This window comes from Ictalurus punctatus, chromosome 10, assembly GCF_001660625.3.
Source record: "Ictalurus punctatus breed USDA103 chromosome 10, Coco_2.0, whole genome shotgun sequence".
NCBI lineage: Eukaryota > Metazoa > Chordata > Actinopteri > Siluriformes > Ictaluridae > Ictalurus > Ictalurus punctatus.
Window position 1 is genome coordinate 10,647,900 of NC_030425.2, and position 24,601 is coordinate 10,672,500.

Consider the following 24,601-nt stretch of genomic DNA (forward strand, 5'->3'; position numbering starts at 1 on the left):
TGTGGTTAACTGTAATTAATTTAAAAAACAGTAAACATTGTTGCTAATAAATCCTCAAATTTTAAAGCTATTACAGATGTATCCTTTTTTGGGACCTCTTTAGGGAATGTACTGTGACAAATATCATGCTTAATAATTTAAGAAAATAAACATATGATTTCACCCCCCCATATACTGTATGCTACTTCAAATGCTGGGTCACTAGCATTTAGTTCTGAATGCTGGCTCGCTTACAAAGAAATGCCCTTTGAAATCTTTTCCAATAATATGATTTCTTTACTAGGGAATAAAAAAATATATCACAGTTTATGAAACTGTAATTTATGGCCCCTATATGACATGGACCATTCGCAAGAATAATTGTTTGCATAACTAATATTATACCATCATTTCTGATCCAGAGCCATTGTATTTGCAAACACACTACTCCTCTAGCAATGAAGTGTGCACACTGAAGGAACCATACTCTTTAATTTCATGGCTCCTTAACTTTCATACAGTTAATTTTACTTGTGCCTCACCATATTCCCACCTATTGTGTGCAATTTCTCAAGAAATTATGGGAGGTTCGGGATAGTGGAATTTAAAGTCAACAAGTAAATCTGCTGAAGCACACAAGAATGCTGGACGCATAATGCATTTAAAAGACAACACTTTTATGTGAGTTTTAAAGAAAATTCTCAAAAGAATGACATTCATTTAGAAGCCACTCTTATTAAATGCATAAAAAGAATGAAGTAAAACTTAATTGCCATGAAAGAGGCAGAAAAACGATCTATTTAAATTCTGGGCAGATGTTTGCAGTTTGGGTTTTAAGCCTGTGTTTTGGGTTTAATGCAGTGACCACTTTCATCCTTCAGTGGATTTAAAATTCCCTCCAGATTGCTTAATCTATTTGTGATTATTTCAATGCAAACAAAAACAAAAGGCACAATGGCAGAGTACACTTTTACAGGCCACGAATAATGAAACCCCAAACACCCAGAGCTTTTATAGAGCAACAAATAAACTCTCAGAGGCCAGAAAGGAGAATAATGGGCCAGTAAAGAAAGTGTATTGAAGAGAAAATGCAATAATGGCAGACTCACACACCTATTGTATATTTAACAAATCTTGCAATCCCAATACAGTATAAGGCTGAGTTATAAAAGTATGCTTGAGGAAAAAAAAAAAAGCCCATTCATATTTCACTAATATAATGTCTATTGTTTGAACTAGTGTTAATAACAAATACTATACCCCATAGCACTCTTAAATCAGTGCTATGAGTGCATTTGTTTTAAAAATGGAAAATAAAGAAACATATACAGTGAGGGAAAAAAGTATTTGATCCCCTGCTGATTTTGTACGTTTGCCCACTGACAAAGAAATGATCAGTCTATAATTTTAATGGTAGTTGTATTTGAACAGTGAGAGACAGAATAACAAGAAAAAAATAAATAAATAAACGCATGTCAAAAATTTTATAAATTAATTTACATTTTAATGAGGGAAAAAAGTATTTGACCCCCTCTCAATCAGAAAGATTTCTGGCTCCCAGGTGTCTTTTATACAGGTAACGAGCTGAGATTAGGAGCACACTCTTAAAGGGCGTGCTCCTAATATCAGTTTGTTACCTGTATAAAAGACACCTGTCCACAGAAACAATCAATCAATCAGATTCCAAACTCTCCACTATGGCCAAGACCAAAGAGCTCTCCAAGGATGTCAGGGACAAGACTGTAGACCTACACAAGTCTGGAATGGGCTACAAGCAATTGCCAAGCAGCTTGGTGAGAAGGGGACAACAGTTGGTGCGATTATTCGCAAATGGAAGAAGCACAAAAGAACTGTCAATCTCCCTCGGCCTGGGGCTCCACGCAAGATCTCACCTCGTGGAGTTGCATTGATCATGAGAACAGTGAGGAATCAGCCCAGAACTACACGGGAGGATCTTGTCAATGATCTCAAGGCAGCTGGGACCATAGTCACCAAGAAAACAATTGGTAACACACTACGCCGTGAAGGACTGAAATCCTGCAGCGCCCGCAAGGTCCGCTGCTCAAGAAAGCACATATACATGCCCGTCTGAAGTTTGCCAATGAACATCTGAATGATTCAGAGGACAACTGGGAGAAAATGTTGTGGTCAGATGAGACCAAAATGGAGCTCTTTGGCATCAACTCAACTCGCCGTGTTTGGAGGAGGAGGAATGCTGCCTATGACCCCTGGAACACCATCCCCACCGTCAAACATGGAGGTGGAAACATTATGCTTTGGGGGTGTTTCTCTGCTAAGGGGACAGGACAACTTCACCGCATCAACGGGACGATGGACGGGGCCATGTACCGTCAAATCTTGGGTGAAAACCTCCTTCCCTCAGACAGGGCATTGAAAATGGGTCGTGGATGGATATTCCAGCATGACAATGACCCAAAACACACGGCCAAAGCAACAAAGGAGTGGCTCAAGAAGAAGCACATTAAGGTCCTGGAGTGACCTAGCCAGTCTCCAGACCTAAATCTCATAGAAAATCTGTGGAGAGAGCTGAAGGTTCAAGTTGCCAAACGTCAGCCTCGAAACCTTAATGATTTGGAGAAGATCTGCAAAGAGGAGTGGGACAAAATCCCTCCTGAGATGTGTGCAAACCTGGTGGCCAACTACAAGAAACGTCTGACCTCTGTGATTGCCAACAAGGGTTTTTAAACCAAGTACTAAGTCATGTTTTGCAGAGGGGTCAAATACTTATTTCCCTCATTAAAATGCAAATCAATTTATAACATTTTTGACATGCGTTTTTCTGGATTTTTTTGTTGTTATTCTGTCTCTCACTGTTCAAATAAATCTACCATTAAAGTTATAGACAGATCATTTCTTTGTCAGTGGGCAAACGTACAAAATCAGCAGGGGATCAAATAGTTTTTTCCCTCACTGTAAGTGCTCATCAAAAATTAGCAAAATGATTGCATAAAGTAAATATTACAATAATGCACACAAAAACACAGTAATTAAATGTTTCCACTAAAAATATAGGGTAAACTATTTATCTGTGTTTTAACAAAAGCAATATTTATTAGAACTATTTTTTTTTTTAACCAAGTATGTAACAATATTTTCAAAATAGACATGGCATGCCTATGGAATATTTAAACAAATACAAACAAATTGTCTTTTTTTTTTTAGTCTCCAAGAACTAATTATCAACGTCATTTTCCATGTAAAATCCCTTTGTCATCCATCCATCTATGGGAAAAAACAAATAATTTTTAATACAAAATAAACAGATGATTGTTGACCTGCACAAATAAGGAAATTGGTATAAAATAATAAACAAGTTTCATTTGTCTGAAACAGTTGGAGCCATGAGAACACTTCCCCCCCCATATAGTAAAGATAATGATGATGTGAAACCTCTGCCACATACAAGCAAATTTCAGCCAATACCTGGTTGCCTCTGCGAGGACATTTAGAGCATAGAAAGAGCTTTCAACAAGATGATGATCCAAACATACTTCCAAATCAACACAGAAACAGTTACAAAACACAAAATCAGTGTTTTGCAATGACTATCTCAGTCTCTGGATTGGAAATGAAAACCTGTCATCTGATTGAAGTGGGAAGTTTACACATAAAAACCTAAACTACTATAACCTCTCTACAAGACTATCCAACCTTGTTAGACATTATATAAAAAGAATACTCTGTGCTTTAATTCTCTCAGGTCAGAAGTCACAGAATATAAATTGTAAGGGTACTACCAAGTTTGAAACCACTACTTAAAAAAATTGTGTTGGGGAAAAAAGCTATGAACAATGAAACTATTAAAGCTGTTAAAAACTCTAAATATAAAACTATATAATGCTCCTGTATATTTAAGCTCAAAATGCATGTCATTTTTTTATATGCTCATTTTTGTTCATTTTCATAACATCCTCCATAAATATTGGTGCCCTTCATGAACAAGTACAGGAAGTTATTGATAGTAGACCGTCCCTTTTTTCCCCCCTGTGCATAGTCAGAAATCTTACAAATCCCATTTTACACATTGCTAAAATGTAGCAGGCTCACCACACCATATATAACATGGGAGGGAAAGCTATATTAGTCTATGCTTCTACTGCTGAAAAATGTACTCTTGAAGGTAATCTGCATTCCTCAAAGGGCCCATGTCAAGAGAAGAGGGATAAATAGTCTTGCTTCATATCACCAGACTGCAAACTCTGTACCTTCAAATAGGTCAGTGAGAGGAACATGTTAGAGAAGAAGCAGTGGTTAGATAGGGCTACACACTGTACTGTTATGCTATATTCTCAAGCAGATGGTAATCTGTACATTGTGAATGGAGAAAGTGGGACACTAAAATGATGCTACACAACTAGATAAAGCAGCTAACAGCTAATAAGGATTTTTTTTTTTGACAAAATCTCCACTGTTAGGTTAATAATACATTGTGTTTTATTTTCAATAAATTCATATCCTGATAAGGAATAAAGGGAATATAACATGCTTGCTGATTAAAGTCTCTTTATCTAGTCTTTTGTGTAGAATTTTGTTAGAAAGATTTTTTCACATCTAAAAGAATGTAGATCCATCACCCTGCTGCTAAAGTAGATAAAATCTCAAAGTCCACTATCTCATTTCCCAGGGCAAATAAAATCATGTACATGACATTTAGAATTGTAAACCCAGCATTTTTATGGAGCCCGAAAAAAAAAAGGCTTACAGTATATTTTAGTTCACACGCTCTTAAGTCAGTGCTATCAAACCCAACTTGATAAATACACAAGCAGTATAATAACTGATTGTGTAATAAGATTTTTTGGAATTTCTAGTGGCAAACAGTCATTTAATAAAACTGGAGGATTGGTTCATTTTTTTAGTCAATGCTTGTGCAGTCACTGTTGTTGTGTGTACCTGATAGTTGTACCTGATATTTTCTAATAAAATTTAGTTGGCTCTATTTCCCAAAATATAAACAAACCTTTAGCCAAATCTAAACCAATACAACACTGACCAGACAGTTATTTGTGAGTGCCACACATTGCTTTTTTGGCTTTATAGTGTATGCTTCACAATCCCATTGCACACCTCTAGTCTCAACCAGTTGCCCTGTCAATCCTGTCTGGTTTTCATAAATAAATAAATAATTAGATAGATAGATAGATAGATAGATAGATAGATAGATAGATAGATAGATAGTGTGCCTCCTATGCATATCTGTATTTGCATCTATTTAAAACATTATCTATTCATCCCATGTAATATATTCATATTCAGTACATCCCTAGAGTGTACAGTATATTCAATGACCCAAATGTCAAATGTCAGTGACCAAGCATATTATGAGTAAAGAAAATGCATTCAGTGAATTAGCCGTAAGAGTCACAGTAGGCCTCTAATGGATTTTTAGCATTTTAGATCTCTATACTCTTTTCTGTAGTACATAACTAATATGTCACATATCAATATACTGCTGTTATTACTATGTCAATTTTATTATTATTTCAACATTTTTGCTGCATTACAAAAAAAAGGCTATATTATGAACATGGACCTTTTTGGTTTTTTAGACTATAAGGAATTGCAGCAAAGCTTAGAACATATGAAAACTGAAGTGCTATTTCTTCAGTTCAACAGTAGGGAAAATATTTTTACACACTGTTCCAAATCACATACGTTATGTACATTACATGAGCAATTCATTTTGAATTACTTCAGATAATATAAATAATGCAAAAATGGCTGAAAATAATGTTATAGCACCTTTAATGACTTCCTGCCAGAACTCATGCTGCAAGTCATTGTACTCAGAAGAACCGACCTCCAACATGAAAAAGTGCAATAGAACAGTCATTCTATTCAGAATTCCCATTTAGGAACTCGACTGGAGACATCCACCTAGCCCACTGTTTCTGAAATAAACATACCCGACATCACAACAACAAGGTAGCACGGATTCATCAGTAAACATGTTTCCCCTCATATTACCATATTACAGCATATCATTTTATACCTGATAAAACTTGATTTTCCTTGATATGTAGCTTTTGTTAGCGAAAATGGTGTTTTAATGGCTTTGTTTTGATTTGTAAAGCAATTCCATTGATTTAAGCCCAGTTTTCCTAACACATTGAGACCATTGTGACAGATCATTTTATGAATAATCTTCTTTTCTATGTCTATCAAATTAAGAGACTACCCATACAAATATGATCTTGCTCTGGGCATCCATGTTTTTCCAAGACAAAGCACTGGAAAGTGTTCAGAACAAAGGAAAATCACCTTGGAACTTTCCAGGTTCTGCCTACAATGGATTGTAGCATCTACACAACTATGTCATATGGCTGCACTGCATTCTGGAACTTGGTGCCCCTTGTTTGCTTTCTTGACTTGTTCAGCACTGGATTTCTCATTAATATGACATCAAAAAAAATGAGTGTGAGAGAAAAAAAAAAGAAAAAAGTGAGAAAAAAAGCTCTTGTTATGAGGAGCTAACAGTGAAACCTGACCTTTATCCCTTATGTTTGAAATCAGAATTTTTTACTCTTCTTAAATGCCATTGCAACTGCACTAGCAATGTCCCTGTGTGACATCATCATGGTAGACAAGCACTAACTTCTTATCAAAATAACAAAAATACAGCATTAATCAACAGATTAGCACCAGAATCACTAAGTACATCGTAATCATATATAATGTGTTTCAGGGCGGAATATTCCTTTAAACACCCATTGGTGTATGCATACTTACATTCTCCAATCATATAAACGTTTCCTATTCATTATATTAATAGTATGAACTATTTACTGAATAACTCCTAGTAATTATTAATAATCCACTTTTAAGTGAATGGCAGGATAAAAAAAAAAAAAACATGATAAGGGGTTAAGGTAAATGACTCTTTAGACATGGGGTGTCAATTTCAAGTCCTGTGTGGCCACATCCCTGCACAGATCAGTGTTTTCCCTCTTCTAATCCTGGCTAATTAGCTGATAACTTGAATCAAGTGTGCTAAATGAGGTCGAATACCAAACACTGCAGTGGTGTGTCCCTCCTGGGCTAGCAACTGATACACATCCACTTCTACGTGCCCAGCTAAATCACTAAATCATTTGAAAGTGCATTTTAGAAAGTGCATTGTTAAACAATAAGCACATGTCAGTCATCATTTTCACCCATTGGCTTCATATATTAGAGGCAATCACTACATCCACATGATAAACAAATGGGAGGTTTCAGTAAATTAAGCAAAGGAGAGGAAGAGAAGCAAAAGGATAATTAAGTCTATGGAGGTTATAGAGTCAAGACTTCTATAGATTTCAATAGATCCTAAATTTCAATATATTTATGACACTCCTATTTCAAGTACAACCTTGTTTGGTTATTCAACTTATTCCACTTATTCAGTAACTGTTATGAACACTTTTATAACAATTTTGTATTCATAATGTATTATAAGTGCATTTATAACAATTTATACCATAGAACTGTTGATTTTTCCATTCTAATTAGGAAGAAGGGGTTAATTTAAATTGACTACAACAGCCTATCTGACATTTTAATAATGTACTCATTCTATTGCACTGTCCTTTCTTTAACCCTGTCCAGGGTGTATCCCACCTTGTGCCTGATGCTCCCTGAGATAGGCTCCAGGTTTCCCCATGACCCTGAAGAGGATAAGCGGTATAGAAGATGGATGGATGGATGGATGGAAGTCCTTTCTTTAATAACAACTTGCACGGGTGCTTGTATGCTGGATGTTCCACATAAATGTGTAACTGTTGATTTGGTGAAGCTTTCTGTGTGAAGTTGTTCATTTAGCATGTTTGGAAGGAGTCTCCAGTGTTAGTTGTTTCCAAGAGTCAGAGGTAAAGCTGTAACTTTATGTTTTCCAACATGGGAAAGTATTGAGGACTGGGGACTTTGTGGTTTGTCTGTAACATAAGTTGTGTTTTCTTTTGTTTTATTAACTTCAAGCATGAGGAAATAAAAGAGCCAAGTGGGAGGAAACTACTATAGCAAAAAATTAATAGGAACAAAATTGTTTTGGGGACAATCCACAAACATTTAAACATAAGTATAAAAACATTAAAACTATACATGATTAAAATACATGTCGTAGTTATTTAGTATGTTTTTTTTTAAAGGTCAGAGATGGCAAAAAGCTGTGGAATAAGAACAATAAAACACATCAGGTTTTGCTGCTATTTAAGAAATATCGCACAATTAAAAGTGCAGTTATACAGAATATCAGCACTGCTATGTTATGATGGCCGAGTGTTTTAACTAATCACAACCATGCCAATATTCAGTATGGAACAGCTACGAGTGTGATATTGCTTTTACACAACAGTTCTAAAAACATTAAATTAATATTGAGTATGTTTCCAAGAAAATATGGCCAAATGTTCTGTTTTTTGGTATGTTCATATATTAATAAAATAATAATAATAATAATAATAATAATAATAATAATAATTATTATTATTATTATTATTATTATTATTATTATTAATCAGGTTTATCTTCAGAAATAGATCCCTAAAAACTCACTTTATAGCTCACATTGATTTGTACATTCCTGTAAAATTGATGATCCTTCTTCCATTCCATCTTCATCTGACAAGCTTTCATATTTTAAGCCAAAAGTCATATTTCTAAAAAGTATCATTTGGCATGTCCGCTGATGAGGTCACTAAATCTACTGCAGTAACCGTTTCAAACTAGGATGTGGAATTTTACTTGGCAAACACAGACGAGAGCAGTGATACACATAGTGAAATGTCCCAGTGTGGTTATAGGAAATATATTCACTCTTGGAACGCCACTAGACCAATCAAATTAGTTGACCAGATATAATTGTTGTATAAAGGAAAATAGTTAACTTTGGGTTGTAACCATAACTCCACTACATGTTAGACCACATCACACCGTCACTGACAACCATCATTTCCTATGACAGCACACCCCATCAGGTTTTATTCCTTACTTGAAAATGATTCAGAATGCAGCAGCACGCCTCGTCTTCAACCAGTCCAAAAAGACTCGTGTCATACCCCTCTTCGACTCCCTCCACTGGCTTCCTGTGGTTGACCGCATCAAATTCAAGGCGTTGATGCTCACATACAAGACCTTGTCTGGAACAGCACCCCTCTACCTGAACACTCTCCTTAAGGCTTACGTTTCCTCACACAATCTGCGATCGGTTAACGTCCGATGCTTAGTAGTGCCTACTCAGCGTGGCTCAAGGTCCCTTTCAAGAACATTCAAACTATCTGCCCCTCAGTGGTGGAATGAACTTCCAACCTCAATCCGGACCGCAGAATCTCTCACTATCTTCAAAAAACAGCTAAAGACCCACCTCTTCCGTGAACACTTACCTAACCCCTAAAATGCTAATCCCAACATTATTTTAAAAAAATTTTTAAAAATACATTTTCAAACTGTGCACTTTGCTTCACTAGAATTCGATTATAAATCTTGCATGGTAGCACTACTTGTATTGTTCTTCGCTTCATATATCGCTTTGCTTGTATTTCCTCATTTGTAAGTCATTTTGGAAAAAAGTGTCTGCTAAATGAATAAATGTAAATGTACTTGTTTAATATCCATTCTACTTTATAGTCTCTAATATAATCCTGTATAATTCCTTATAAGTAGTTAGACACATTAGATCTTACAGGACAGAGACACTACCAAACCATGTGTCATAATCTGTAACTTGTAGAAGGAATGCAAGTGCAGATGCTCGGCATAAACATACATTAGGGCAGAAAAAAATAGTCAAATAAAAACCACACATTCCAACAACACAGAAACACAAAGCTCAGAAGAAACACATGATAAAGTTGAAAGTGACTTTGCAATAAATTTTTTTTTTTTTAAATGACAAAGCTGATTATTAATAGACAAACTAATTAATGAACCAACACAGAAAAGGTACCCACGATACAGGCAGGATGAAATGCTTTCATTGCCATGTGAACTCTGACATAGTATACTATAGCATGAGTGTCTACAATGTTCTTGTGAAGACAGACAGTCAGTACATTTACATGGACAACAATAATGTGATATTAACCCAATTAAGACGATACCCTGATTAAGAAACTACCATGTAAACAATGATTATTGATGACCTTAATCCAACTAAAGTCATATTCGAAGTAAACACAAAGCGTATTAAGACATGTAGAGAATTCCTGTTTTATTCGCATTATCAACGTGTATTACAGACATGCAAACACCTTAATCACACTATTAACATCGTGTGGGAGTTTTCACCGTATTTTGCGACAGGACACGTACACACACGGCAGTGCTCAACTGTCTGATGGCAAAAAAGAGAGCACGGCTGTGTCCGAAACCGCGTACTTACCTACTATATAGTAGGTGTAATACATGTATTTCAGCTACTATATAATAGGCAAGTACGCGGTTTCACACACAGCCCACGGCTTCAAGCAGTCGTCTATCTGCACGTATAGCATGACAAATAATTAACTGCACTTGTAGCTTTTGTAAAATGAAAAATTACACCCAAAACTGTATACAGTGCCATAACGAAGACGAACTGTATGTAGACACGTGAAATTCTGGAGGGAACGTCGGATGGCGTGGCGTGTGCGGACGTAATGACGTGTGCCGTTAATCGATCTATGTTCTATAACATGTAAAACCTGAACATGAAAGGAGTATTCTAAACGCAACTCATGTAAACACCTTAATCACAATATTATCTTATTCAGAATAAGGTCAATAATTAGATTATTCTTGTCCACGTAAACGTACTGAGTGTTGGGTAAATTACTAAAAAATAAATAAATAAATAAATAAATAAATGGAAAAAAATTCATCCACTTCAGATGACTAATTCCTACTTTAAAATTGTAATTTGATTACATTACTGATTACTGCACGTGAAAAGTAACCAGATTACTAATTACTTTACTTTCACATTACTTTCAAAACCTATCAAAGCTACAAAAATACACTAGAAAGTGAAACTCATAGTTCTTTCAGTAATTTTAGCGCGTCAATGCATGACATGATCAGAAAAAGTCGGATGTATCATAAAAACCTGCCTTGGGTGTTATCACTGTTCGTAGGACTGATAAAATATCAAACTTTTCTAACTAGGCTCGTTTGGTGTCGCTAGCTAAGAGGAGGCACAGCTAAGCTATGATTGTATGAGTTCAGCTGCAAAGTATATTATCCTTCCTTATGCTCTGCTCATATCATGTTCACGTAACCTGGAACTCATGTAGACATTTACACACCTTGTTTTCCTGCTCAGCATCAGGGGATGTTACTGTTTCAGTTTGAACCTCTTTACTGGTTTAAAAAAAAACTCGGCATATACCCATTTTTCCTCACACTGACTGTGAGCTAGCGTTTGGCAGAATTGAGAAACTGTCAGCCAATCAGACACGAGTATTTCCACGTGTTTTCCTGTTAACCTGTCTGATTGGTTTCACCTCCGTTGACTGAAGATATAAAATTACAGGCAGTCTTCTTTTACTGATGTTCAGTTACATAGTGACAAACCGCTCCAAGTGGAGAATTATTCAGGGCTAAAGAGAAAAAATATTTAGGGCAAAACGTGATTTATTTTAAAAATGCACTTTGCTTAATATTGTTTTCTTAACAATAAATTTGTAGCGTAAATTTATTGACATCAGTAACTATAATCAAATTAGTCTACATAAATTTAAAATGCAATGCGTTACATTACTGCATTATCAGAAAAAGTCATTAGATTACTCTGAAGGCAGTGATGTGTTATGTAACCTGACATTACAAAGTTATGCATATGTAACTTTAACTACTTATGAATGTTTATTTAGGCATATGCCAAGCATTATGTATGCAAAATAACATTACAAATGCATTCATAATTTATTATAAATTATATATATATATATATATATATATATATATATATATATATATATATATATATATATATATATATATATATATATATATATTAGTGTTCGTTAACTACTATGAATTTAATAGGAAAGGTAATATACTATGGAGTTAGGATAGTGAGGAATGAAAGTCTTTAACTATCCATGGATAATGGAAATTTAATGGGTTAAATACTTTTCCAGCTCACATCAATTTAAGAATCAAAGACTGTGAAATCCATTCTGCTGAAGATCTTGGTTTTCTTTATAAAATAAAAATATGCATGCACACTGCTGGAAAGCCTAAACTTTTTCAATAAAGGGATCTAATATGTTTCGACAGAAACAGTAAACCTGCATTATGGCACAGAGGTTTTAAACTGAGATTTTGACAGACAGCAAGCAATGTGGTGTAGGCATGTAAAATGCATTCAGGTAAACAGCAACAAACTCTAAAGCATTCCAACTTCAAATCGTTATAAGAAGTCAGTGAAATAAGGAGAGGAGCGCGTTTTAATGAAATCTCCCAGGAAGGAAGTGTTAGGCAGAGGAGGATCAGATCTTTGTGAGCTTAAATATTTTAGTCCACATATTAGGAGTGCATCATTCCTCACTTCCTGTCTGCCAGCAGCTGTTGCCATGACAATGAAGAAAGGCTGTGGTGTATGTTCACCTTTCTGAAATATTGTCTAAATCTATAGCCTGAGATAGCAATAAGTATGTGAGGCTATTAGTGGAAGCCAAAGGGTGGGGAGGATTGAGCCTACATTTCACCATTCATATGCTCTGTATTGTAGAATACATATAAATTAAATGCCATCCCAGATTTATTTCTTTTTCATCAACATGTTGGTCCATTTTCACTTTGGTCAACAGTTTCCTACATTACACACAAAGCTGTTGGACTACCCACTGATTGTGGTGCCAATAGGAATTAGCCCTTGCTTCATCACTACCTAAAGAGGGCAATGCAGTAGTGCTTTAATCTCACCTCCTCATCTGTACATTTTGCTCAAACAGATACAGTTCTAAAACTTCAACATTCATGTTATCAACACAACACTCTCGTGTATGTCATCTCATAGGTCACCAACGAACCGAGCTGAGTCTCTGACGTAACTCATTGCAACTGCATTGTAAGTCTGCATTGCATTCTGAAACATTAGATCTTTCTCCTACACCTGCATTGGATTTCACTGGAAAATGGTGAGTGAGAAAAGAAACACTTGCCGTTTTGTTTTTAGGAGCAAAACTAACAGCAAAACTTGATTGTTGAGATCTTTATGATTGGGATCTATGCTTTGTTTGAAATCACTGATATTTTTCTTTCGTATTAAACGCCATGGAACTGCGCTAGCAGTGTTCCCCTGTGGCATCAGAATAGCAAACAAGTGCTAATTTCTCACAGGAAACATGAAAACAGTAGCACTAACAAATTAGCACCAGAATTGTTATAAACATCACAAAAATTTCAATATAAACACATTTAATGTGTTTCAGTATGGAGCTTATTCTGTAACTGTTTAAATACCTTCTTATTAGATGTTTAAAAGCATCAGGATAGCTGGACATTTGATATGCTTTCTCAAATATATGACACTTCTAGGTAATCACTCTATCCCTACATTTCTACATTACCAGCCTTTACTGGTAATGGCAAGCATTTCTTCTAGATATTGGACTGTTTTTGTAGGAATTTCAGCCCCTTGACCATTAGTGATGTCAAATAATGTTAGATAAATGGCAATTTAATTCATTCCCAAGCTGTTTTTATGCCACTGAGGTTAAGCCCAGCCAATCATGTCCTTTCACTCTTGATTTGGTGCCATGCTGAATGTCACAGAGCTCTCCAGAGAGTATCATGTTAAGTTTTCTTAAATATCTGTGCAATTTCCCACCTATGCCATTAATGGGTACCCCTTATTAATGCATTAATTAAAAGTTAAATCTAGACACTATTGGACATATAGTATTGTTTCACTGCAGTGTAGGAATCAAAAGCATACCATGACAAGAGTTTTGTAGTATTAAAAGTTTAAAAAGCCTAGGAGAGTAACCTTCATGGCTTGTGTCAATTCCCTCTGCTGACTAGTTTTGTCCTCTGGGGTGTCTGGATCTTGTTCAGGCGAGCTTCTTCCAATTATGAGTTTTCTTCTTCAATTCACCAACCTGGTTAATGAGTTCCTAGTTAAAAACTGCTTTTTCTCAGGAGGACAAGGCTCTCAAGCCCACAGGGAATGATGGCCCTTTCCATCTGTAGCTATAGATAAGCTTTCTGTACTATACTAAAGTGAGTATTTAGGAGCGGTGGGTGAAATGACCAAAATATTGTATTACAATACTTGAAGACAATTCCTTGATATAGGATATGCATCACTTGAGGTCCAGTTATTGTCTGTCTGGAGTTTTGAATATTCTCCCCCATATCTATGTGGGTTTCCAGGGTTTTCCAGTTTACTAACACCTCCCAAAAACATGCCAGTAGGTAGACAGGATATGCTAAATTGCCCCCTAAATAAGAGAGAGAGAGAGAGAGTGTGTGTGTGTGTGTGTGTGTGTGTGTGTGTGTGTGTGTGTGTGTGTGTGTGTGAGTGTGTGTGAGAGAGAGAGAGAGAGAGAGAGAGAGAGAGAGAGAGAGAGAGAGAGAGAGACTAGGGCTGCACAATTAATTGAATATCGATCGCGATTACGATTTTGACTGCCCACATGATTGACTGTGATACTAACGTTTAAAGTTCATCCTCAGCTAATAGAAAACTCTGCTGCAGATCAAATCAAGCGCTTCCTACACTTTCAGCCAATCAGCATAGAGCGGCGCAGGGATGACGTCATTTTGTAGTGCCAAAACCTTTTTAGCACTTGAGCTGCCAGTTTCGCTTCAAGCTCCAGCGCTTTGCGCTAGGAGAAATCATGACATTAACATGATGCTAAATGGCACTACAGAAATTGTCGGGAATATTAAACGCCATCACACCGAACGAGAAAAAAACTTTACAGATAAACTCAGGGCTCTACAGTGCGACAATTTCACTCGCATTTGTGACTGAAAAGTATTTTGTGCGACTGTGAATAAATATTTATTCGCACCGGTGCGAGTGACCTGTTCATGGTTGTATAATACAATCAGGATAAAAACTACAACTCCAAAATGCATCTACACCATGCAACAGTTACTTTCACACTGCTTTTCATCACGTCGGTCAACCGAACAACTGTGGAAATACTGCAGAGAAGCCATTGACATGACAAATAACTCTATACATCATCTGCTTCAACTTCCCGATCTCAAAAACCACCGTCTTTTATTGATCCCGCAAAATAACCTGAACTTTCACCTGCTCATGTAGCCACAATGGCTTCGCGCAGAGTAAATTAATAATAATGCTAATGCTACAAGGTGGGTTTAATTCAAACTTCTTTATTAAAAAAATCCTCAACAATCATAATCAAGTGTAGTGACTGTTCGGTCTGTAAACATACAGTACGCTGCAGCTCTCCATTCACTAACTATAATTCATGTCATTTAAATTCACGGTTGCCAGATATCACTAGAAAAGTCAACTCCAGTTTCCATGTCTTGAATGAATCCCCCAAAACACAATATTATCAGCAGACATGGACACTGTATTGGGGGAACCGATCTAAAACTGATAAACAAACAAAAATAAAACTAATAATATGTAAAGACAGAAAATGTCCTTAGTTATAAATAAATCATTTAATAAAAAAAATAGATATTATAATAACTTCATTAAATATAAATAAAATGAGAAATGAAATAATGTTTAATTACTATGGGGTGCATTTAATATCAAGCTGACATTAAGTTTAGTAAGCTATTTCCTTAGAAAGCAATTAGCCTTTTTCCTAATATGGATCATTTTTTTGTTAGTCTACTTTTAATTAGGACTCTCTTGTTTTTAAGATATTTAAAAAATAAATATTTTATGCTTGTTTATCAATTAACCAACAGTATCTCATTGATATTATTTTAACTCAATTAACAGTGACCATGAGCAGAGAGTTTACATTCTACCATTTATGATAGACCTCCTGATTAAAGATTGGTATCTGGATAGGTATCTGCTGTAAAAATCCTGATCTGACCACCAGTAATGAAGACCATTAAACTAAACCGCTTCCCTTCTGATGGGTAAATGAACTCACCCAATCACATTCTATATGAGATTATTCAGATATATACATAATATATACAGAGTGGTTGGAGAACTGACTCCAGTCCAGAACCATGACAGTGGAAAATGTCTAATAGTGTAGCTTTAAATATATTTAAGAGGTACAGACTTCACACACTAAACATTGATGTTTATTGTATTTGTTTACAAGGTGGAACAGGTTAACGGTTGTTTTTTGTATACAGTCTGTACAATTAACTGTAAATATAAAATTTAGTTTATCAGAAGGTAAATTAATTTGTCAGGGCTCACACCATGTTCCTAAATTCTGTCATAATTGACAAGCTCACGTTTTCTAATGTTACTTGTGTGTTACATTGTGGCATGAGAAAACTTAATAAATGTGAAAGTGCAATAAAAATATGTTGTTACTAAAATCCATTAATAATCATAATTAAATAATTGAGATCTCAATATTGATCAAAAATAATCGGGATTATCATTTTGGCTATAATCGTGCAGCCCTAAGTGAGACTAGTGCCATGTGATGGATAAGTGTCCCATTCCGAGTTTGCCCAGGATAGGCTCTGGATTTAACCCTGACCAGGATAAAACTGTCACTGAAGATGATTAGGATGATGGTACATAGGCCTATCAGCATTTTTTTTAATTATAGGAAAATGTCATGCAAAACAATAATTATAAAAACAGTAATTTATTTAACACTGAAAAGGAGAAGAAAAATTCCAAAAATTTAGTAGTAGATCTAGGAAAACTTGACCAAGTAATAGCTCAGTGTTTAAGCCATTGGACTAGTGATCAGAGGGTGATGACTTCAAATCGCAGCACTGTCAAACTGTCACTGCTGGGCCCTTGACAAGGCCCTTAACCAGATGTGGGTAGTAATGCATTACATTTACTTGAGAACTTTTTGAAAAAAAGAGTAGGTTTAACTGGCCATAATCTTACTCAAGTTCATTTTTAATTACAGGAATATACTTGTATTTGCTACTTTCTGTGCAGTTCCTCCATTACTGTTAAATGTTAATGAAGATATATAGTTTTAATAATTAGTTTATATCATGTATAATGAGGTCTTGCGATACGCTGCAGAGGCCTGGATGTGTCTGCAACAACTGCTCATTTTTTTAGCAGTTAAGTCCTGGAAGATAATGGCCAAAGAGGGGAAAGAAAAGGAGGCAGGACACCCACCCACACACTAACACACACTCACTCTGTCTCTACACACACTTTCTCTTCTGTTCTGTTCCATAGTCTATTCTTTTGTTCTCTGTTGTCTTGTTTAAATACAGATTCTGACAAGTTTGTGTTGTAAACATGTAAAAAATAAAGACAGTCAACTGTTGGGAAAATTTATTTTTTGGGGTGTGTGTGTGTGTGTGTGTGTGTGAGATACGTGTTGAAAATGACAAGTTCTGTGGTGTTGTACCCATCACAGGAGTGGGATATCCTGCTTCATTTTGAACCGAGGTTTTATTATATAAACAGAACAGACAAACTTTCAAGGAGAGGTGTTAGTTACAGTTTTCAGTGTAGTCTGAGATTCAGGATTTTCCCTACATTTTAATCATTTCCAAAGTAACTAGTAACTTGCTACTTGGGTCTTATCATTGTATCCTTTATTACTCTTACTCAAGTAATTATTAACATTATTACTTTTACTGTTACTTGAGTAATTATTTTATAAGTAGTTTTACTTGTACTTGACAAAAATTTTTGGCTACTCTACCCATCTCTGCCCTTAATCCTCAACCGCGATATTATGATATATCATCACACTTCCCAGCCCAAAAGTTTTATTCAAGTATTAAGTAGGGAACATCCTTCTCGGTTCTCTGGTTCAAGTCATCCTAAGCCACATCTACATTAGAAGACCTTAATTGGAAGCACATATTTACACTCACAGCGTAGCTAGAATATCCCTCCATTTCTGGAGAAAGTGTAAGCTGGTACAGAATGTACTGACCATGAAGTCCATGTTAACAAAATGACATAGACTGAAACAAGGTTTCATTATTCCACCCATGCCACCTTTCTGCAAGTCAAGTATAAAACCAGTGTAAACAGTGTAGATCTTGAAGAAACTATTTCTGCTAGCTGCAGATTTGCGTTCTGTAAAGTGCTGTATTGATTACAATGTACTTTCCTTTTTCTGGCCTCTAAGCAAAGTGTGCTAATGCTGCTGTGATACAAGCAAAGAACTCACAGCAGAAAATACCACAAGCACGGCAGAAGAACAAAAACCAAGCAATAATTACACATAAAGAGAAAAAACCGAAGCACTGCTGAATGTCTCACTTTGTCATATTATCACCTGAGGATTAACAGAATATGCGTTCAGTTCACAAGAGATCACTAGAATTCTCAGAGGTATCAATTATTTCACTTTACTTAAGTTCCTTGTTAAACTTTACTTATGGATAATATTCATGAAAACTGACAAACCTTACATATTATATACATAGCTAGCTTTCTCTACCTCACACACACACACACACATATATATATATATATATATATTATATGTGTACATACATACACACATAAGCGTCACATAAATCTAAGGAATTATTATTATTATTATTATTATTATTATTATTACATTAAAAAAGATTAGATGAGTGGGAGAGGGCTGCAACTATTGAGACCATGGTCATGGCAAGAATCCCTTAACAAGCTTTTGGGAATGTAAAGGTAATATCCAAAAGGAGTTAACCAATTTAAGTAGGTTTCAGATGCTTTTTTCAAATCATATGCTTCTACAGGCTGGGCCATCTGCAGTGAATACTAAGCAGTGGCATCATTCAGACTTACACATTCATGCAGATAAGTGGAGAGCACACATTTACATCTAAACTATGCTTTCTTCAAGGTCCTTTGCTGTGGATCTTCGTGTGTGCACACGGCTGTTTATCTTTCTTTATACTTTATCACTGTCATCATAATTCCAGAGTAGGAAGTGAGACTCATTGTGTGTAGGCATGTGGTTTTGAATGCTTGTTTTGTTTTGTTTTTTGTGCACGTGTCCAGGTCAGAACTGTGACAAGCTAGAAAAACTAAAACATTAACAGTATAAACAGACCTCACCTCATGTGTCCCTGTGGGCCAGTGAAAGAGCTCATTTAACAGAATGACGGCAGCTAATTAAGGAAACATTCAGGTTAGCACGACTTTTCCTAATATTTCCTGGTCCATCTTCTAATGATACAGTCCTAATGACTTAATTAGTCTCCTATGAGGGACATGGAGAGTACATGCCAGATGTTCTTTGACACATAACTAAACAGCATCTGTTCTGCCTTTAAGCTCAGTGACTCCAGCTGAAGTTGGACTGCTTCATGATGAAGACTTACATGTACACAAAACCCTAAAAATAACAATAATTAATAAAACGGTATGAGAGTACATCTCTAGTCTCTGAGGCTCACTGAAAAGATCACAGATTCAGAGACAATCGGGTGCACTTGGGTGGCAGCTGGAATTAAAAGAAAAAAATGTTCTTTCCATATGAATTTTGATATACAAGAGTGGTGTGATGTATAGATAACAGCATGATAAAAGCTTGTGTGACCAGTCATACAAACATATAATTTGGGATTTTAGAGGTTCTTCTTTGTCATGCAGTATTTCATCTAAAGCACAACTGCTCAAGGACTTCTTATCTGGTCGCCTTTGGAGACAATTGTTCAGTGCAAGGTATTGATCATGCCTCTTGTGAAGCAGTCCTTGTGGACCAGCTGCTTCAGCAAGAATCACTTTGTGATACCTTTATTTGGAGGAAAATTGAGAGGTGACATTGCTGTGGCAGAAGGAAAAGACATGGACAATGGACAAAGGAGTCCTCCATCTGATTCCACTATCAAAAACTCAATCGCTAACAGCTGCAGGGAAACAGAAAACACTGACTGGTCAAGGTCAGGGTCAACAGCTCCAACCACTACACCAGTTCACTGGAGGAAATAATGTAAGTTACTTCAGTTTATATTTGGAAAAAAATAATAAAATTATTTTTTTTAATATATGGTTTTGCAGGTATTATAGGTATTCACCATTAGACATCTGTGGAACTAAAGCATGTATCCTACAATTGCATATCCGACAATGGCTACATTTACACACAGCCCAGTAATCTGTCAATAATAAGACTGGTAGCTCAATTTGAATAAATAATGTCCATGTATACACTTCACTTGGAATAAAAATGATTGAGACCAATCCAGGTTATTTCTTGTGTTATTTCCAAAAAAGGTTTTTAGGTTTGTTATTAGAAGATGAGTAAATACGTTATATATTTGTCTTACCAATGGATGATATGTGCATTGTATATTATTTTCAACTTACCAGAGCATCCTTGTTCTTGAATGAAAGACAAACATGAAATTCTGAACAACTTTTGAATGTTGCTCCATGGACGAGCATAACTTGGAATTGGATCATATGAAACATGCATACAAAGGAAGATTTTTGCATGTTCTCCCCATTCTTCGGGAGTTTCCTCCAGGTCTTTGGATTGACTGATTGGCATCTCTAAATTGTCCAGAGTGTGTGAATGTGTGCGATTATGCCCTGCAATGGGTTGGTACCCCATCCAGGGTGTCCCCTGCCTTGTCCCACAGGATAGCCTCCAGGCCCTGTGACCCTGTGTAGGATAAGCGGTATAGAAAATGGATGGGTAATGTGTTCTAGACAGATACAAATAGGAGGTGCATTTTTTTTTGTTTTTAGTCAGTGGTTTGCTCCAGTATTCCAAATTAAACACTGATCTGAAATAAAACTATATATTACTACACCGGTCCAAAATGCTTTTATTCATAAAGCTGCCACTCCATTGATATATTCATACAGCCCACACAGATCATACACTGTGAACAGGTCAGCATATCTCTGCTAGGTTCTCCAAAAATAATAATCTGAATATTAAAAGATTGAGAGATATATATATATATATATATATATATATATATATATATATATATATATATATATATATATATATATATATATATATATATATATATATATATATATATATATATAAAGAGGACTCCATTTTGACTAGAGGCATCATCTTATCCCAGCTTGGAAATTAATCCTGATAGCATGTCCAGAAACATTTCAAATCTTTCTGGAAGGTAAGATACCCAAACCTAAAGTAAATCTGATAAAATATTATTAGGAGGCTACTATTGTCAACTATAAACAACAGTTCCCTGATTTGGAAAATACCTTCTTGTTTTGAAAAAATAGTTCCCTGGCTTACTCAGTCATATTAGGTTGAAAACTTGCCAGAAAGGTCCACAGGGTGTCTGGTTGAGACCAATTATGAACACAAGTGAAGTAGGTGAGGAAGTGTAGAAGTTCATAAGTTGAAAAAGTTATGGTCTGCAAATTGTTGTTTGTTATTATATTTTGTCAATGAAAAATAACTTATTTTTACCCAACAGCCCTGTTTTTTTACCCCTCAAATCTGAATCAGATATTTAGAGTACTCAATAGATACAGATAGTGGCACTGTATCACAGAGTAAATTTTGTAAAATGTATTATGATATCTGATGTTTATCAATATTGAGCATTGTGTCAGCCCATTTTTATGGTCATTCTACTCATCATGGTGATGTGCATTGATGGCTGGAAACCTCTTCCCATTACTTAAAGCTATCCAGCATTCAATTATCAGTCTATTTGCATTTTGGCAGCACTCTGCTCCTGGCACTTGACAAATACCTCTTTTCCTTCTCTGCCAGTCAATCATGAATCATCCTCTCATCACAGGAGCCAGACCTCCGCTGGGAAAGGCAGACGCCTTCCTTTCAACAACGGCTCCTCCTGTAAAACTTAACCTTCACAAACCAGAACAAGATTGTGCATCACTTAATGCTATTAAGTCAGTTCAGCCAGAAGGCCAAGTGCATGAAGAGAGTGGAAAGATGAGGTAAGAAAAAGGGAAAAGGCGGTGGGAGAAAACATCAAAAAGAGCAACGTGATTATGTTTTTAATTTAGCAAACCACATTAACTGAAATAAGTGCAGCACTTCACTTTTATATGTCTATTGTTTATGACAGAAAGAAAGTGCTGCAATGCCGATTCAGTCTAGTCCAATTTTGTTTGCATATATTGTTTTAGTAATCACTTAGTCTCAGATTTCTCTGAAAGAAAAGGAACTTTTGGAGGAAGACACAGCATCCAATTTAAACAGTAAATGGGACAAGGTATACTGGAAACACTAAGGTTCTTTCCTTCAGAGTCCCCAGACACACACATCCATTCCCAATTTTTTGCAAACTCGTGCATTTTTCATCAGCTCATCTGCTATAGCCTGGATGCATCCAGGTGGAAAGCCCACAAGACCCTACAACAGCTGTGATTCTTCTACTCAGCCTGCGTTTTTCTTCACTGACATGAAGCCAAAAAAAAAGACAACATATTCGTCAACCACAGAGTCTATTTCAATAAACAAAACATCACACTGGAAGCGTATCTAGATTTTTAAAGTGTAAGTCTTCATCAGAAAGTCAAGAGCTTTATGTTCTTTGGACTTTAAATCTAGGAAAAGCTTAACTGGGTTAACAACACAAATATCCTTAAACATGCACATAAATGGTTTTTCTTTCAAGGCAGGCTGGACAAATGGGGCATAAACAGACTCACCAACTTTTACCACATTACAGTGGAAAAAGTCCTTAGCAGCAGTATCACAGGTATTGGGGAACAACAGCTCAGGACAGGAGGGCATTGTGGAGTGAACTTTGCCAGACATTGACATCATCTTCATTTTCCACTGTTACAACAAGGCCAAAGCAATATCCAAGGACACAATCATCCATCCATCCATCCATTTTATGTACCGCTTATCCTACACAGGGTAGTGGGGAGCCTGGAGCTTAACCCAGGGGACTCAAGGTACGAAGCGTGATACCCTTGATGGGGTTCCAACCCATCGCAGGGCACAATCACGCACACGCTTACACATCCACCTTTTCACACATTATAGACAATTTAGAAATGCCAAATCACTCAACAGCCTTTGGACTGGGCGAGGAAACTGGGGTACCTGGAGAAAACCCCTGAAGCACAGGGAGCAAACTCTGTGCACACAGGGCAGAGACAGGAATTGAACCTCCATCCCTGGAGGTGTGAGGCAAATGTGCTAAGCCACTGTGCCCCTCAGACCCAAAACACTGAAGCTGTTCTATTCTCTACTGTCAAACGAAATATCAAAGCATAAACACTCAAACTAGCAGACTGTTTTTACCTTTACTTAATATTGCACACTGCTAATTATGCTGCTGCTCAGTATAATGCTACACGTTATTTAACATATTCTTATTTCATAGTGTTTTGATATTTGAATGTTGACATTGCTTATTTGCACTACATTTTGCATTGTGTGCTGTGTTTGTTCTGTCTGTGTAACTGGGTAAGAGGAAATGAGTACGAATCGCAATGCACTCACTGCACATGGCCAATAAAGCTAGCTTGAATCTTAAACACAGTTATGGCTCTCAACAAGCTTCTGGAACTGCAAAATTTAATCTGAGCTTATATGCATTTGCAACCAGAAATGTTTGGTCCAGTGGTCTGTATGCTGCAGGATCGGTTAATTACTTTGAGCACTTGGACTAACATCTGCGTCGGCAGGGCGCTGAAGCAGACTCCTCATGACACACAGTAAATTACTTACATTAATCATTCAGATGCATTATATTTGGTTGGTAAAGGTAAACTCAGAACAATCTATTTACTTCAATACCATTACCACTGCTTGCACAGGGGCTGTACATTAGTTATCTTTATCGCAAAATTGACTTGCAATTGATTTAAAATTAATTTGATTTAATTTAGCAGAAATATTTTCCTCCACAGCATTAACAGTTCACTTCCCATAACCAAACATGATTTAGGTCATGTATGGAAAAGCAACAATTGTGGGTTTATGTTTATGGCTACTGCTTGTAGAGAAACTTTATTTTCCTAAAAGAGATCTCCATAATTACACCAACCATGGAACTGATTCTAGATCACCAACATGTGTTATTTTCTAATTTGCAGCCCTAAAGCTGTGGATAAGATAGCACAGTCACACTCCTCAACTCCTTTTAGACTCCTCAACACTGACCCATTGACATTCTAATCTGCAAAACACAATTTATTAATATTTCTTCTTTCCTGACACACTCCATGCACCCCATGATAAAGCAATTAAATAAAACATAAAAGTAAGTAGGTTTGTACAAAGGCCCAATATACATCAATAAATGAATTCATTTATTTATTTTGGCATCGCTCATAATGCATTAAACACTCATTCACACAAAAATATAGATATAACTGATAAGCAGCATACACAGTGGGAGTGTCAATAATACTAGTGCATAAACTCAGTGTATGCTTTATTTGGGCAAATTTGACCAAAAATATTACTCAGAGTACAGAGCGGGGGGTCAGGGTTGTGATGGATCGGGAGCAAACACTGGATGTGAGGTGGGAATACACCCTGAATGAGATGCCAGGCCATCACAGGACACCATACATGCACATTCTCACACACTA

The 24,601-nt window shown here is 36.2% G+C and overlaps 1 protein-coding gene across 5 annotated transcripts in view; it reads right to left on the reverse strand.

Annotated features, from left to right (window-relative positions):
- Window positions 1-24,601, reverse strand: part of LOC108271148 (inactive N-acetylated-alpha-linked acidic dipeptidase-like protein 2) — a 302,511-nt gene that overhangs the window by 246,885 nt on the left and 31,025 nt on the right. For 2 of the 5 annotated variants that reach the window (XM_053683147.1, XM_017478481.3), the window contains exon 1: window positions 11,259-11,396. The exons of the other annotated variants lie outside the window; for them this stretch is intronic. The gene's annotated coding sequence lies outside the window, so the exon portion shown is untranslated. Of the gene's footprint in view, window positions 1-11,258; window positions 11,397-24,601 lie in introns of those variants that run through there. 5 annotated transcript variants of the gene reach the window in all.